General features: G+C 31.1%; 1 protein-coding gene across 2 annotated transcripts in view; it reads right to left on the bottom strand.

Moving 5' to 3' along the window:
• LOC148236746 (uncharacterized) overlaps window positions 1-17637 on the bottom strand; it is a 98357-nt gene that overhangs the window by 22625 nt on the left and 58095 nt on the right. The window lies entirely within an intron of this gene.

The raw sequence follows: 17637 nt of genomic DNA, 5'->3' as shown, positions 1-17637 counted from the left end.
ACCAGATAAGAGAATCATTGATCTCTTCCCATTTCTCAGATAATATTTATTTATTCTTAATCTATCGTTACACCATAAATACATTAGCCTAATGTAAATATGTTAAGCAACTACTGACACCATGCACGATTTTATTTGATTATTCATCACGATCTTCAAGGAAGTCTTGAAAAATCGGAATTATAATCATATCAAATTCTGATCTCCTAGACGCGATATTAATTGAAAAATAATATAGTTTATGTGGGATTTAACCCCAGGTCTTTCATGTATTAGTATCCGAAGTTGAAATCACGTCATTGAAAAATCATTTCCAAATTATCAATTGACAGCCTTGGGCTCGCTACCAGTGGAGCTCACGCCAAATCTATACACGAAATCAAATTAACGTGATATTGCAAGATTTTATTAAACTTTTTTTATTTCCCGCTTCGTGTGGGATCCTGTTCCTCCGCCCCTATGACACGTGCTAACACGGTCAAGGTCATTTAACATGTTGCTGACTACTTTGTTGTACTTTATTTTCCTTTAAAAATACTATTTTATGAGAAAACATGTAGCTATTTTCAGCTCAACAAGTCATATTTAGAATAATACAAAAAAGTTACGAAAGGTTCATTCTTGTTGACCGCAATTTGTAACACTACGCAAAACACATGTCACACTTTATTACTGAAGATATTAAGTAAACAATTTTATAACCTGGTGTATGGGTAAAAATGTGTAAATTTGTATTATGCCTTTTTTATATCCCAAACGATCGTCCAAAATGATCATTCGCTTGATTACTATCTCATCGCGCTTCCAAATGACTCAATTTACGTAAAGCAGGTCTTTGCAAGCTTTTTTTAAGTAATTTCAGAGCCCAACATTAATTTACTAAAATGGATTGTGTCATGCAACATAGTACAAAGAATGACGCATGTTTTGGATCTCAAATTAAAAGTGAAACATGGCAAGTTCGTATACAATCGTAGATAGGTTGATGCGCCAATGGCAGGGGTTTCCAAATCGAATCATATCGATCAGTGTCCATGTCTGTAATAGTTCAGCAAACAAGTAATTTACGATAGCAGTCGCGGGCCAAAGTTCAAATACACAGGCGGCCGTTGAATCGAACCCAAACACTAATTCAGTTATGCACATTTGTGGTAAGGGGTCAACGAACAAGATGCGGCATCAATATTTTGGGTTTAGAAATTTAGATTATAAAAATATGATATCAAAATTACACTAATAATTTGAGTATCTGATATGGGACATTCTGTGGTCGATGTTTGTAATTACCACGATACTAAAAAGAGCAATACAAATATTTATTTTCTACATACATTCAATCGTAAATAAATAACGCAACAAAACAGCATCACCACCGTTTCACAACACTAGAAATCTTCTGAACCAAGATGGATCAGCAACATCGAGGTCGTTCGTTAGGAGCATAAATTTTATGCTCTCAAAAAGGATAGCACATTTAATTAGTGAATACCATAATTTGGATTCGATCCAAAGCAACAGGCGCGAAACATTTTCTTTCTCACTCAACTTCGGTTATATTTGCATACATGTATATTATCACTCCATATCGAATTTCAAAATGCTAAGTTAGATTTATTGTTAAATGTTTTCAAGGCGAAAAAAAACATCCTGATCGATATATTACAAAGAACGAATTGGTATAATTATAGGTTACGAATGGCGTATGAAGTCATAGGTATTAATGTCGGATTGTCTTCGATTTTTATGTGGGGTTCGAACTAAGTTCAAACGCGGAAAGAGTGCAACGTGTCCAAATCAAAACATAAACGCCTACAATAATTTCTCATCTATTCTTAACGAAGTCTAGCAATAACTAGAGATAAATAAATACATATATGACATCTAGAATCATTATAAAACAAATATTACGTAATATGTTAAAAAAAAATGTTTTACATATGTATGCAATAAATAACTTAGCAAAAATTGTATTGTATAATATCTTTTTTACAAAAATATTAAACATAAATCTAGATAAAAACCAGTGGTGCTATAGAAACAAGGTAATAGCAGTTTGATGACATTATAATATTTGTCTGTGTGATTTGTTTCAAATTTGTTTCAAAAATTGACATTGAAGACAAAAACGTTGATAGTAAACAAATTGCCATATCTGATATTAATTATATTGTATATGTAACACTAAATCGGCGAAATCGCTTATTGCGTGAAATAGGCAAAAATTTGCCTAATTTGTGTAAATTGTGTGGGGGATCCTATTCTTGAAACGTTAAAATCTGTAACAAAAAGTGATCATTCACCAATAGGGATAAACTAGACAATAGTGGGATCACACAAAGGCCCTCGTTACGACTAGACAAAAAAATAGGTTTCAGATAAATAACACGCGAGGATTGTCCGGTGCATTGAATGAATATTTCTTTCTTCAAAACGGTTATGGGGAAAAATATAAAACCGGAAGACAAATAGCACAGTTAGGCCACAACATTCAGAGATGTCTATTAAGCATATGTCACTTTCTAAAGGCGTATACTTATTTCGTTGCTCTAAGAAGCGAATGCAGCGATTGGCTGGATGATCACTGAATGATTGTTAATGGTCAGCAAGCACTTGAACCAAGTGTATAAAATCTGATACACAGCGGCTGAATCTCACACTTGGACAGACAAAAGTTTATTTGAATTCGAACCCAAGTAGAGCAACGCCGACTATCATAGGCAGAGAAAGCAGCTGCACATATGTATATAAACCTAATTTAAAAAAGACATATCACATACAAAGTATTTGCTCTAATTGTTCTAAGAATGCATTGCTAGTCGTGTACGGTAGTCAAAGTCAAATATGTTAAGCGATACATTATTAGATTAACTATAGTATCATATTATTTATTTATTTAAATATACACAAACAACTTCATGAGAAAGTTACGTATCTTTATTTGTATAGCCATTATTTGATGAATGCACACTTTGTATAATTCATAGATCGTGAAGTGCCTTTGTCTATTTTTAAACCAGAATTATATTTCAGTCTTAAGTTTATTTTTATCTCACGTATGGAATTATGTTGCGGTTTACCTCTTTCTGCCTTGGTCTTTTCACCAAGCATTTCAATTCCCGACACGATTTGCGTGTTTCCTTTTTCCGCTTGCGAATTTTCGCTAATGCGTATTTGTTTGTTGACCCGCGTCATGTCCTCGCTTTGATAACCAACTGTCAATCCGTCATTTTGCCATCTAGATTGTTTTCCTAACTTCTATTTTCGAAAGTTGCCAAAATCGACGTCCCACTCAATGTACCAACTGCTAATTGAAAACATTGAAATCCTTTTCACCCATTTAACGACCGGAATAAATATATATATTTACAAGTTTGAACCAAGTTATTTGGTGTTTTTGATTTGAACGTTTTATGTTAACGCCTAAGATTTTCAGCAATAATAATGATTTGTAATCTAGCATATAATACGCGAATTTTTATACTCACATAAAAGCTCAACGGCTCACAATGAGACGGTCGTTGTACGATATTTATGGATCCATGACGCCTGAACACTATTTCGAGTAAAGTTCGCGCTTTTTGCTCTTTCTCGTAAATTATTCTAAATTTGAACCGAGAAAAACGCGCGTCAGGGCGAAAATGAAAGTCTTTTCTCGCAGGAATTTTCAGGGGAGCTTTCCAGGAATTTTCATATGAGTGTGTGTTATTTACTTTTGTATGCATGTTCCAGAGCGCACATATATTTCAGTGCGTTCGAACGGCCCAAGACGAATTTGGCAAGCGGCTCGAGTTCGCTTCTATTTTACGATCACTCGAGACGAGATTGGCATTTATGATATTTTTGATTTTATTTGCGGGGTTCGACCTCTGACATACGCCCATTTTAAAATCGCACGCGGAAGGAGCGCAACAAACGGAGTCAAATATTGTTTTATTTTTATTATATTTGATAAGATCCTCATTCTAAATCAAAAGCTACATATCAGATTCCTCTCAGAAAAACCACAGTATCAAATAATATACGCGTTATATAAGCTCAACCGGGTAGTTGTCCCCAGCAATATTCGCGTCAACAGAATCAACTTGCCATACTTTTGTTTACAACTATCAAAATTATTAGTTAATTTAACTAGGTTTATATTTAATTTATTATAAATTTATGTTTTTAGAATGAAAAAAGCTAGCAAAAGTGTTGCTGTATACTTTGGATAATTGTGTGAATGATTCCAAGTGGACACGAGTAACGAGTGTACATATATATCATAAAAATAATATTATTATCGCATATTATACGTAATAATGCGGTTAAGGAAAACATATTTGCGTGCCACATTTTTACCCACATAATATATTAATATATAAATTTATCCATATCGTGCAAAAAAATAATATTTATTAAATTATATCATTGTTTGTATAATATTATACAAATTATATAATTTATAATTATATATAAAGGTCAAATGAAGATATTATGTAGTCATATATTTATTATTTCTAATTAGGGAATTAAGAATCATTCAATAAATAATGAACAAAATTCGGTACATTATTGAGACATTTTAATAAGCCGCTTATAATTTACTTTCAACATGAACCAATCTATAATTAATAAATCATTTTGTATAGTGAAGTTTAGTAATACATTTTACAATTTAAATTTATTTTATATCACATTTAAAAGTTAAACTAGCATATTATCTATTGAAAAGTCTACGGTCCCATAACCTAATAACATAGTTAAACATATAAAAGACTATTGTTACGTACACACAGTTTGAGAAATTGTATGTACATAGTACATATTATATAGGGATTCCAATACCGGTATTGGGGCAAAGATCGACCTTCGGTGTTATCGGTATTACAAAATGAAATACCGATATTAGAAAAAAAATCTCAAGTTCGTTCATTTTATTTGCTAAAAACGATATCTAAATATATGGTATAGATTTCCATATTACTTGAAAGTGGAGAATGCTCATTGTAAGGGATTAACCTTAGTAATGTTATCGGCGTAGAATATCAATGTAAAAGTTTATTAGTATTCACGAAGATTCATTTATGTTATTTTTAACATCAGTAGAAATATGAGAGTAAATTAAATAATAAATAAAAATTATTGAGATATCATAAAAATTATTAAGATAGGCGTACGGAACGCACGTAACGCACGCCTATATCTCTCATTCACTCTCTTCACTTAACACGCGAGCGAGCGAAAGGGAATGTATCTCAACGCACGCGCCTGGTATATATGTCAAGGCATATATAGATTACACCAATCCCTCAATTTTCGCAGTAGATACGTTCCAGATAATATCGCATACATTGAGGCATAGATCGAAATTTGTAATAAAACGATTGAATAGTATTTACGTGTACTTTTTAGCGTTTATTTAACACATAAAGTAAACGAGCAACTCAAATAAGCAACTCAGGACATACTTCATGGGTAGTGGGAGAGGTTCCAGATGTAGGACAAGTGCAATAAGTGTATGCATGCGTTTGTACATCGCTGTATGGATCCAAATATGTTTGATTTGTAGTATTTAAAGAAAATGTTCTTCGTAACTGCGTATCGATGATTTTTATTATATTATTATCATCTTCAGCATAAAGTATATATAAAAGCTTCGCTCATGACATAAAATTGAGTACAAGAGAAGCATTCATCTCTCAAATAAATTCCTATCACATCTTATTTATTATCATGATAAAATCAATGTAACTAAAAAATGAAACCTCTTGAAGCAAAAAAATCAATTGGATTAGGAATAAAAAAATCGCATTTCATTGAACAATTTTGACGGATAAGAAACATAATAATCCGACATTGAGTTAGTTTGTGTTCGTATTTGTGAAATTTAAGAACTCGACTAAATAACTTAGCTATCAATAAATTTATTTAATCGAATATGTAGTGTTGCTCATTTTGATGACATTCCTGGTAGGTACGTTGTAGATAGAAAATTATGTGTTATGGGAGAAGTTTGTTAATGAATCTTGTTCACGATTAATGTTCAGGAGCTTTTACTAAAACAGACTTTAGTAAAGATAATGAAAATTAACGCATTAACAAGATAATACATCAAAACTTTGAGGACTGTAATGTTATTAAAATATAAACATTAGAAATGTATCTAAATTAATTAAAGTACACTCAATCAATTAAGCAATATATATTTTAAAGTCGTGAGAAAACGTTCAATTATAAATTATAACCTTGTTTGACGCATTACTTTATCATACGATATACGGTGTAGTACTCGCGAGGCGTTCAAAGCGTACGTAATTGCGGTAATGGTTTTCGGCTTGCAATAAAAGATAATTTATAACACTTTGGAAAATTGATTGTGACCGTATGGCCTGTACAACATTTCGTGGTCACAGCTGAGCGTAACGATCCGCCATACGACAAAACAAGGACGCTAGAAACAATGTGACGATTTGGGCGTGGGATGAACAGTGGGTCAACACAGGACAAGGTCTGTTAACAGCCAACGTCTTTCTGAATATGTATTGGAAGTAGCTTAAGAACAAAGCCAACAAACATTTAAAATAAGATGATTTTTTTCTTCTTCTTGATGAAGTTCTTCGTGATGATTCATGGCAATAGCAACGAACTCGTTTAAAGGTTCTAAAGATCCAATGGTAGAGGTGAGCGGAAGGTTGCCACTAATCAAATAAATATTAAACTAAAATAGTTTGATGAAATTAGCCAGAAATAAAATTCCAGGAAACTACACACATGTCATATTAAAATATTGGACACTTGACAAGGAGTGTTCTAATATCTCGCCAACAGTTCAAATCGTTATTGGATTAGACTCAATTCCAGTTTGATTGATATTTGATGTTGAAGTTGAGCTATAAAAGAAAAAATATAATGTATGTATCATTGTTTTTATTGCATAACACATGACGTTATTTTATTGAATGGTTTGGAAACGTCACAATACAATTACGGCCATACGATAATGGCAATCCTCGGCGACCTTGCCTATAATAGATTTAATATTATGTGATTTGTTTCATTGTACAAGATTTATTAACACGCAATTATTATACTGTGTTTTAAAAAAAATAAGTAATGCTCATAATAATTATAGGTTAATATGCTTAACTTTTTAATTGCCTCATAAGCAATATAATCAAGAAAATAAATTTAAATATTTTACAATAAAAGTAATCGAAATTAAGACATAATATGGTTTACGTGACAAAGAAAAAGGTAGACATGACATGTACATATGTACGTATGCATTATACATAAAAGGATGCAAAATCAACAACATAGGGTACCCAACCTGCCGAGAATAGGGGGGGAGGGGACAAATTCCCGGGGCCCGACTCTGGAAAAAATCATAGCAAGAATATATGTATAAAAAAACTAAAAACCGACCTCAAATAATCAATCTGAACTAAACTACAGTTGTTTGAGATGTACCTATATAATGATGTATTTCAGGTAAAAGTTCCTTCAGCCCTTTTAATACATATGTACAAGAAATAAAATGAGTAGAACATTGCCTTCAAAATCACCCACTTTCTAGGTAGTATTTTCACAATAAACCCCATTATTCAAAGGGACGCAGTGTAGTTTTTGACGCGGCTCCGCTTGTGTTAAAATTTGTTTGCAAATTATTGTTGATTTTATTGCTTTTTGAACGTTTAAAAAATATTAGACGTACGAGCGTACTCACTGCGACGGCACGATTTTATTGCTTTTGACGTGGATTTTTGACTTCTGAGAAGGGATAATTGTTTTTTGCGCTCTCCTATTGGTCAAAATTCGGTTTAGATGTGTTTTATTCGAATTCACTATATGGCAACATTGAGCAGCAAAGAAAACACGATAAATTATCAGGTAAATATTATTTGTAGATATTTTCAATGCCAAATTAAAATATTTTGCATAAAATATGATTTCAGAAAATATGTCGCAACGGTGGCTAAATTTTATATTTATTTGTAGCATAGAATGGGTTAATTCGTGCCTATTACTATTTATTCAAAAAATTATATTACGATGTTAAAAAATAAATAAAATGCCGTTTTTGTGATGAGACCCAGAATCATTGTTTTCCCAGGCCACGGATTCGCTCTCGGTGGCCCTGAGGGTACCTAAGACAACAAAGAACTATTGCTCCTATAGAAATTAAAAAGGGGGTGATACAGAGGAGGAGACAACTGTCTAAACTAAAACAATTAAGCTAAAAATGATATTAATAAAAACAAAGACTAGATCTCTTCCTATAAAATATGACCTTGAATTTTGAATTCAAAACCTATTCAAATAATTTCATTCGACATATTGTCTTACATTTAAATCATATGAGAAACAACCATTAATACATTAGATGGTTATTTTTATACCAAAGATCAAAGCTAAAAAGCATTGCCTGGCTTCAATCCTGAAAGAAATCAACATCTAAAAAAAAATTGTATTTAAAAACTGACTGTTTGAAATCGGCTCAATCAATTATGACAAGTGCAAATAATAATGTTGTTACATATAAAAGCAAACAGTAGTTACACAATATAAAAATCCTCAACAAATTCATAAATTCATTAATTACATTGCATTGAAAATGTATTGAGAATTTTTTCGATATTTATTTATTTATTTCAAATCTAAGCATCATAGACTTGGCTCACATACATATAATACATATGTATTTACACACTTATCAATGCACATAAAATGTTTAACACATTAAATACCTAGTGCACAAATGTATGCGTTTAGACGTTTACAAAAAAACTGCATATTAACTGTGAAGTATTTATTTAGCCCACACTAATATCACAACAACTAAAATAGTATTAAAAATGATTTTATGTCTCTAGATTATAAACACATTTCAAGTACATTTTGAATTACTGACATCCCGTAACCATTCCAGATTTATTGTTCCAAAAAATAAAGATTTCCGAATTTCCGAATTTTTTTTATAATTAATGAAAATGTTTTAATTGAAATATTTTGTTATTAAAATATTAAAAATATCGAAACAATAGTTGCCGAGGTATTCGAATGCTTTGGTTTTGCTAAGAAATAAATATGGTGAATCATGCGAGCGGTAATTTGGTTCCAATAATTAAAATAATGTCAATACCGGTATTGACTGTTTTTCTCTCGGCAATACCGGTATTAAAAATTTCGTTATTATTGCAATCCTTATTTGTACCCTATCTAGTACTCGATCCCATTTCAATACTCGAAGTTCAGTGGCCACCAACCATTTTATAAGCATACGTTTATTTTTATTTACAATAAATATAATTAATATATTTAAAATATATATTAGCTAATAAAGAAAAATTAAAAATTGCAATTTTAATTTGACTTCAAAACATTTACTAATTAAAAAAAGGGATTTTTACTATTATTATAAATATATTGCGGTATTAAATGTGTTAATTAAACTAAAATTATACATATAAAATAATAGTGGCACAACAGCATCTCACATAAATTGTCCCAGCTCCTCGTAGCTATCGCTGAAAACAGCTTTATGAATGACAAGCTCGCATAAAGGAAGCGTTTTCGATGTATATTGGACATATTTATAACTTCGCTGGAATTTTATACAATGGAAGCTACGTACTAACGTATTGTACAGAATGCGAATCGACAATAAATTATTAATACGCTCTGCATATAGAAGCCGAACACTTTTAAGGCTTCGACGATTTCGAAATTGGCATCAACGGATTGTTGACACCACCCCTCAGTAACTTTAAAAACATATTTATTAAATATACGTGACTAGGCCCATGCCTTTAGTTCGCCCTAATTAATATTATCGTGCAACTGTAATACATTTATATAGGTGTTACTTACAATAATTCTGAGATTAGATTTTCTAGCCTTTCGTAATAAGGAAGGCCATTAAGAATTCTCACGCGAAATAAGAAACAACTACGTTATAATATATTCCATATTAAGCTTATTGTGTAACAAATATAACAATGCGAAATCGCCTCGCTATATGTCGGTTGCTTTTATGGTAAATCTCTAAACGAAGAGGCGCAAAGATTTATACAAGCACGAAAGACCTAGGTTATAATCCAATATGAAACTTTATGTTTTTAAATTTCTACCTTATCTGAAATATCATAATTAGTGATAAATATATAATTATAATTCCGATCAATCATCGCAAATTATGTTTTCTTAGATTTTCCTAATCTCAAGGATGAATATCGTAATCAAATTAATTAAAATCCAGCTACTTCAGCTCATATAATATGTGTATGTATAATAAAAACAGATAAACGTCACTTAAAAAATATGTTAGATTAAATAAAAAAAATAAAAAACACAATCAAAATGTATTTGACAAAAAATAAAAATAATTCAAAACTAAATAAACCACTAGGATGTAATCAATTCTATATATAAATCACATGACATTTAGTGGCAGAAAGAGATGTAATTAATTTAAAAATACAATAGTTATTTGCAGCAAAATGGACCCGATTAACTCGACATTTTTAATATGAGCTATAAACGAGTTAACAATGTTTACATGGCAGATTGTTTGGGCTGTGTATTACAACATTTGCAAACACATAAAATTACAACATGAATATATGTATGTATAACAGAATTAACTTGATTATAAAAATAAAATAATCTTTGGTTATCGAGCAAACAAAGCTCGAATTTTATATATGTACTTTCAATCGTTTTAAGATATTACATATATAGATAACATAACTTGGATAATTTAGAAGTATATAAACATTATATAGTCGTATTAAATTATAAACTATTGAACACGTACGACACGTACGAAATACAAAAATCAAAACAACGCTGAAATACGACCCACGCAAATTTTTCGTTTGATCATATAAATATGTACATATAACCAAAGTATATTTTGCACGCAATACCCGCCGTTCGTTGGGTTTGTAGTGTTGGTTAATTTTTAATTAAGCCCAATTGTTGGTAAAGTGGCGTTAGGCATGGATATTGCGCAAAGAGTTAGATATACGTGCAATACGCATTTAAAGCTATAATATGTATTAAAATAAAAATATAATAGGATCATGCTTTGATTAATTTTATGCGAAGGGAAGTGTGTAAATCTCTATCCGGCTTTTTGATATTACGGACAAACAAACTAACTGGATGTTGTTTTCACGGTTTGGAGTTTTAGCTTTACGGTGGACTGTTGTATACAATGTTTAACTGCTGTTCGCGAGCGTTCAACTCGTAAAGTTTAATGTGATGAATGATGATACTGTTGGTTATCCTGTACATGTGCTTTTTTTTAAAAAAAAAGTAATGAAACATTTAGAATCAGATATTTTTGATAAAAACAAGAATTATTTAGAAATATACAATAGAGTTTCCAATTGTAACTATTGACAACAAATCTAAAAATGGAGCTAAGATTTAAAATAGCATCACTAGAAAAGCCACATACTATATTTATTGCAGTGTGTTGTGATTATAAAGCATATATAATACATTATAGAGTATAGGTCTGTCTAGTAAATCTTAATACGTTTATATTATTTCAGCTAGTAGAAACTCTGGAACTAAGATAATGGTTCTATCCATTTCAATGCTGTTCTACTCAGTGAAGTACATACATAATTATTTCTATTAACTGTGTGTTATTATATTATCACTAAATAAATCTGCAAGGTGTCGCGACGGAGTATCCTTCAATATAGATAAAACAATTTTATACATTATTTTCTCAGTTATGTATAGTATGTGTCATAATATGTTAGACATTTCAGCATTTACCGATGACTAAGAAACTGTCTCATATAGTAAATTAAGGCTGTGGCCAAAATTTAGCACGCGAACTTTCCCTACAGTTAAGGTTAAAATTAACTGAAAAGCACATATATGTACACATTTATAAGCTAAAACTGATGCAATAAAAAAGACATTTAGGAGAGATTAGCTGTCGGTTCTTCACTGTCGCGAGGTACCGTAGAAAGATATATTATATAAAATGGTGTATAATAAATTTGTTCAAGACCAACACATATTCCACAAAAATTCTATATATGTATACGTTTATACATAATTTTAAATATAAATATTCTTGTATTCTTCTAAAAACGTCAAATATAGACACGGGTGCTTTTGATTATCCAGTGCTTTCTTTTTAAACAAAAAAGGTGCCGGAAATCACATTGTGTCAAGCTTTTTACTAAAAAAATCGTATTAAAATATCATTTAAATTAAATTTAAAGTAGCTTTTCCTATGCTACAAAGCGCATAAAAAATTAAACAAAATTTATCATAATGTTTTTCTTTACTTTAGACATGTCAAATGTAAAGTTTAACGAACAAACAAAAAATATACAACTAAAGACTAAATGTAAGACATAATATATTTAAATAAAAGATTATAGTGATTTCCAAAGTTTTGTCCAATTCTCGTCTAATAAATCGTCTCGATTCATTTTATAGAGTTGGTGTCTATAGCATAATTTCATCCTTTGAGAAACCACAGATCAACGTATATAAAAAAGTAGGATCGAAAAGTGGCAAAAGGGATCCGACGAGTTTGATGAACATAAGTGCCGAAATCGTATTGATCTTGAACAAAGCTCTTATTGGTGTAATAATTAGATTCAGTAGTGAAAACACACATTCAATAAATGGGAATAGAATTTACAGCATATATCAACAGCAATATTTTTTCAGGATATCTTTTCGAGAAAAATCCACTAATTATTACTTTCGTTCAGTGGTAGTCTGACCGACATGTTTCTGATTTCCATCTTTCCAAATGGTAACTGAACATCAATATCTTTCAGGCCAATATTTTTGGTTAAATATGCAAATAACATTTTAGCTATCTAGCACATTTTTTTCAATTGACGTTCAATGTGGAATAAAATGCTTCTAGTCAATAGAAGAAACATTTTTTGAAAAAAATCGTGGTGTGAAATGTACAGTAGCTGCAGCATATTTATATAATAATAAAGTCCAAAATCAGGTGGAGAAATTTTCCTCCAATTGAATTTGCCAAAAAATGCATGTCATTTACTGAAATCAAAATATAAAAAAAACGATCATTTACTGACCAAACTTCTCCCCTCTCCCTAGAAAAAGCAGAAATGACGTCCCAGATTCCAAACCATAAATTATCGGGTTGTCCAACAAAGAAAATCTAAAAAAGAGTCAAATCATTAATTTGCCATTTCAGTAAAATCATAACGGAATACATTCACCGGTAGATACATATTTTTACCAGTGAAAATATAATATATCTGGCAGATGCTAGTAAAATTATATCATTTAAACTTTTCCATACGTAGTAATACAGTAGACCCCCGAATAACACGGTAAATTGAAGAAGTGCTGTTTGAATGCCCGTTACTTTATGTGTGAGCGAGACAAAGGGAGGATATCTCACCACATGTGCCTGATTCGTACGTACGTATTGCAAAAAAATGTATTAAAATTTTCTAGTCCCCAACTACACGTTTTCAAATAGCACGTCCCCTGTTTACCGTGTTATTGGAGGGTCTACAGTATACACATTTACATACTTATCAATATTCATTTACAAATGATTGTATTTTTTGTGTAGTTATATTTTTACTAGCGAAAATATAAACTGATAGGTGCTAGTGAAAATAGCTCAGTAACGAGCGTTCCTTTGCTACTTTATATTATATCCTTTGTTACTACTTTTACGCGAGATTTAAAATTTGCTTTGTATGCAGCAGATTCTCTGTGATCGATTTTTTTTCAAATTGAGCTATATTGTAGGTTATTATCTTTGAAACAGTAAAGATAACGTTAAAAAAAAGTGCCGGAACGCTAAATAACAAAAATGCCTTGTATATGTATATCTATATAGCAAAGAAATAAACAAATTTAAAATAAATATCTCAAATTATTTTCAATTAGCTTAATGGCTACTCTTATTGTTTATTTTCACTTTCAATTAACGTAATTGTTATTCTTAGCACGCCTACAAGAGATTCTCGGGGCTTTCAATTCAAAGTATTTTGTTAACACTATACTCAAAACATAAACTCAATAAGCCGTTTTTATTACCCCAAAATCTAATTACAAGTTTCGAATGGTTTACATCAATGTAGATTTTATCGAATCAGTCACTCGGTTTTGTCCCAATAGGGAAAAGTGCGAAGTCACCGATTACAACTATCGTAGTATAGCGTAAAAAATGTCACACTAAAATGCAACCTTTCATTCCTATTCACATGGGAACACCCTTGAGAATTTCCCCGCGGGGCACGTGAGGCACTTGCATGATGATAGAACTTCCTAACATATCGTATATCACATGTGAACGTGTCGAGACGGAACTCTGACATTTGCTCCAGTTAACCCCGCTTTCGTGTTCAGTGCAAGCTAGGACGTTTCAAACGCACGATTTTTTTTTTATTTTTATAATAAAAACACGCCTAGAATATAACCTCATACACGATATCATCCATGAATTATAATTAAAAGCATTCGGTTTCAGTTTCGGATTCGGCAATGTCGGTCAAAAGTTTTGTTTCATGTTCGGTTTCGACCGAAATATAAATCGAAAAACAAACATGAACCGAAACTTCATTATACTTGAAACTTTATTTGTTTTAGTACGGAATATCGATAGAAAAATTCTGACAGCTGACAACTTTCTATTGAGTTATAAAAAGACGCATATAAGTTGTTTCTCCAGTGACCCACGCGTCCTGTAAATGACATAAGACCACCATGCAGCTCGTTGAACTAACGCATAAACTCGACATTGAATTGAAATTTCACTTTGAAATCCGAGACAAGTGATAATATAGGTAGCGCTATATACATTGTTACCTTCACTGCTATGAGTTGTGTCGCACGTACTTTCAATGAGTGATGCAATTTTCGCTGCCTGCACACATGAACGTATATTAATTCTAAAATAAATAGTGCGTACCTCATTTTAAAACGTTTGTTCAAATAAAATAGAATGGAATTTAATAATCCAGAGTATTTTTATAAAGCAACATACATGTATTTTATTTATCACTCCGCTGGTTATGATCTTCTGAATAAAACATATGCAGTGAAAGAATTACAAGATTTCATAAATATAATAATTACAAATACAAGACACCAGCAGCATTGGACCATCGATGGAAATCATGATTGTTACATTATACAATCAGTATTGTGGAGGCGTTACCTGAAGAGGAAACATATACATATATGCTGCTGACATATATGGATATAATGATGCTAGATAGAAAAAATGTGTTTGCACTTAGGGCTCGCGTACTTGACTAAAAATATTGGCCTAAAGATATTGATGTTCAGTTGATATTTGGAGAGATGGAATTTAGGAACATGTCAATCAGACTACCATAAATGAAAGAGAAACGATTCGTAGATTTTGCGAATACATTCTCGAAAAGACATGATAAATTTTGTTTAATTTTTTATGCGCTTTGTGGCATAGAAAAATCTGCCCAAAATTTAATTTAAATGATATTTAAATATAATTTCTTTAGTAAAAAGCTTGACAAAAAATGAGTTCCGGTATCTATTTTGTTTAAAAAAAAGCTCTGCATATATGTATGTATTATACAACATCTCACTCTGTATATACTATGTATGTACAACATCTCACTCTCGCTTATTCGTTAATAAACAAAAATAAAGATAAAACGTCTTAAGTTTCGAACCAAATGAATAATGTTACATATATACGTTCTCTTATAGACTTTCAAGTTTCTGTCTAGCCGAATAAAATGTCTTTATAAGAGTACGCAAAAAAAATATTGTTGCGATGGCAAAACGCAATATGGCGATTTTCGAAATTGAAAGCGAAGTCGACACAAAGGGTCTGTAGTTCGTGACCTTTGTCCATTGCTCTGAACGAAAACAAAGGCTCGGTGCAAAATGCACGCCCAATTTACATATGGGAGCGGTCATAGCGGGATATCTAGTCTAGATTGTGTATAGTAAAGCGCGGTTATATCGATTGAATAAATGTATCACGTTCAAATATAAAGTTGCGACTCGTTACATTTTCAAGTGTGACTCATCGCTGAACTATATTGGGTACAGATCGTTTATTTTTTCGCTTAGAACTCAACGGGAAACCAATACAATTGTAATCCATCTCTAGTGAACTTATTGTAAAATGTGTCTGAGTTTTACACAGGAGTATATCATAATGGTGGTTTTTACGCGGGATAGACGCATTGTCTATTGCATTCTTTATGCAGAAATGATCCGTTCAGTCCATATTAATTCTGTTTGTGTATTGACACAGTTAAAACGCATTAAGCTTACGCGTGTCAGGTTACAACGAAAGATTATAAACAAATTGAAACATGTCTTTCACTTTTCAGTTTCTCGAACATATTTTCAAAAGCAATATAAATTATTTATTAATTATATATAAATTTGTTCCTTTTTATAGTTATAGATTTAAATACTGTATTGCAATATATCAGAAAAAGAAAATTAGATTTTCTATTATTTTATTTTATGAAAGCGACACTTGGTTTAAAAGAGATACTATTAGAGTATTGTTTATAACATTTAAGTGATCACAACATAACCTTTAACTATTCAAGTTTTTGTAAATAACTCTCAAGCTGAAAATTACTGGAATAAAAAATTATAAAAGTGAAATTTAATCTACTTATAATAGCAATATAAATGTGTATTAAAAATTAAAACCGTTTCAGGTGACAATTCTATTGCAAACGACAATGATTTTAAGAATTTAATTAACGTCTAGACATCGAGTTTTTAATGGTAAAATTTGCCGTTGCTGAAATCAAACGTAATTTCATAAGTCAAGAGCTTTTCTATTATATCCATATTACAATGAAATACCGACACATTTAACCGTGCAGTTTGACAAACCGAAAGTTTGTTTAATAACAACTAGATTGATTTTCATGTCAAGCTAATTACTGGTTATAACTCCGATACTAAACTAAACTCCTACATAATTGCCCAAAAGAAAGCAATCATCAAACAAATGTGTTTTGTAAAACAAATACATAAAAAAATGTTATTTCGGAATACATAATAATGGTAAAGTGCGATTAAACGCTGCTTGTACACCGAGTTATATGTATAATCAGAAGGGACCACAATGGTTTCGCGTATGAAGGCCCACGCGGAAGAAGTACTCTTGCTTTATTAAAGTACTTCTTCTGCGTATATATAAGTCAAACCACTGGGCAACAAAACCTATTTATGTACTGTTGAACTAATTTGGCCACGCAGCGCAAAATCTTTTATTTTTTATTTTTTCATAATTTGCCCGAAAAAACACTGTTCTTTAGAATTAATTGATCCATTGATGACATAATAAATGTGGAATATTTGATGTCAATAATAAGATTCCATGATATACAAAAATAATTATTTTAATATTCACTTATGATAAATTTATTATAAATATTTATATTTAATATAAATATTATAATAATATTTAATACAAAGTTTAAACCATTATTCGTACAACTTTCTATGTATGAATGTGGATATTTTTACGTCATATATTTTTCTCAGTGTCTGTTAATTCCAGTTATAAATCTTCAGCACACGAGAACTATGTCTAAACATCCCCAAATAATTTATACTGCGGCAGTCGTATTTCATTGTGTTCAATGATATTAAAGA

This window comes from Plectrocnemia conspersa, unplaced genomic scaffold (assembly GCF_051122295.1).
Source record: "Plectrocnemia conspersa isolate PC_06_02 unplaced genomic scaffold, ASM5112229v1 ptg000003l, whole genome shotgun sequence".
Taxonomy (NCBI): domain Eukaryota; kingdom Metazoa; phylum Arthropoda; class Insecta; order Trichoptera; family Polycentropodidae; genus Plectrocnemia; species Plectrocnemia conspersa.
This window is presented reverse-complemented; position numbering and strand designations above follow the sequence as displayed.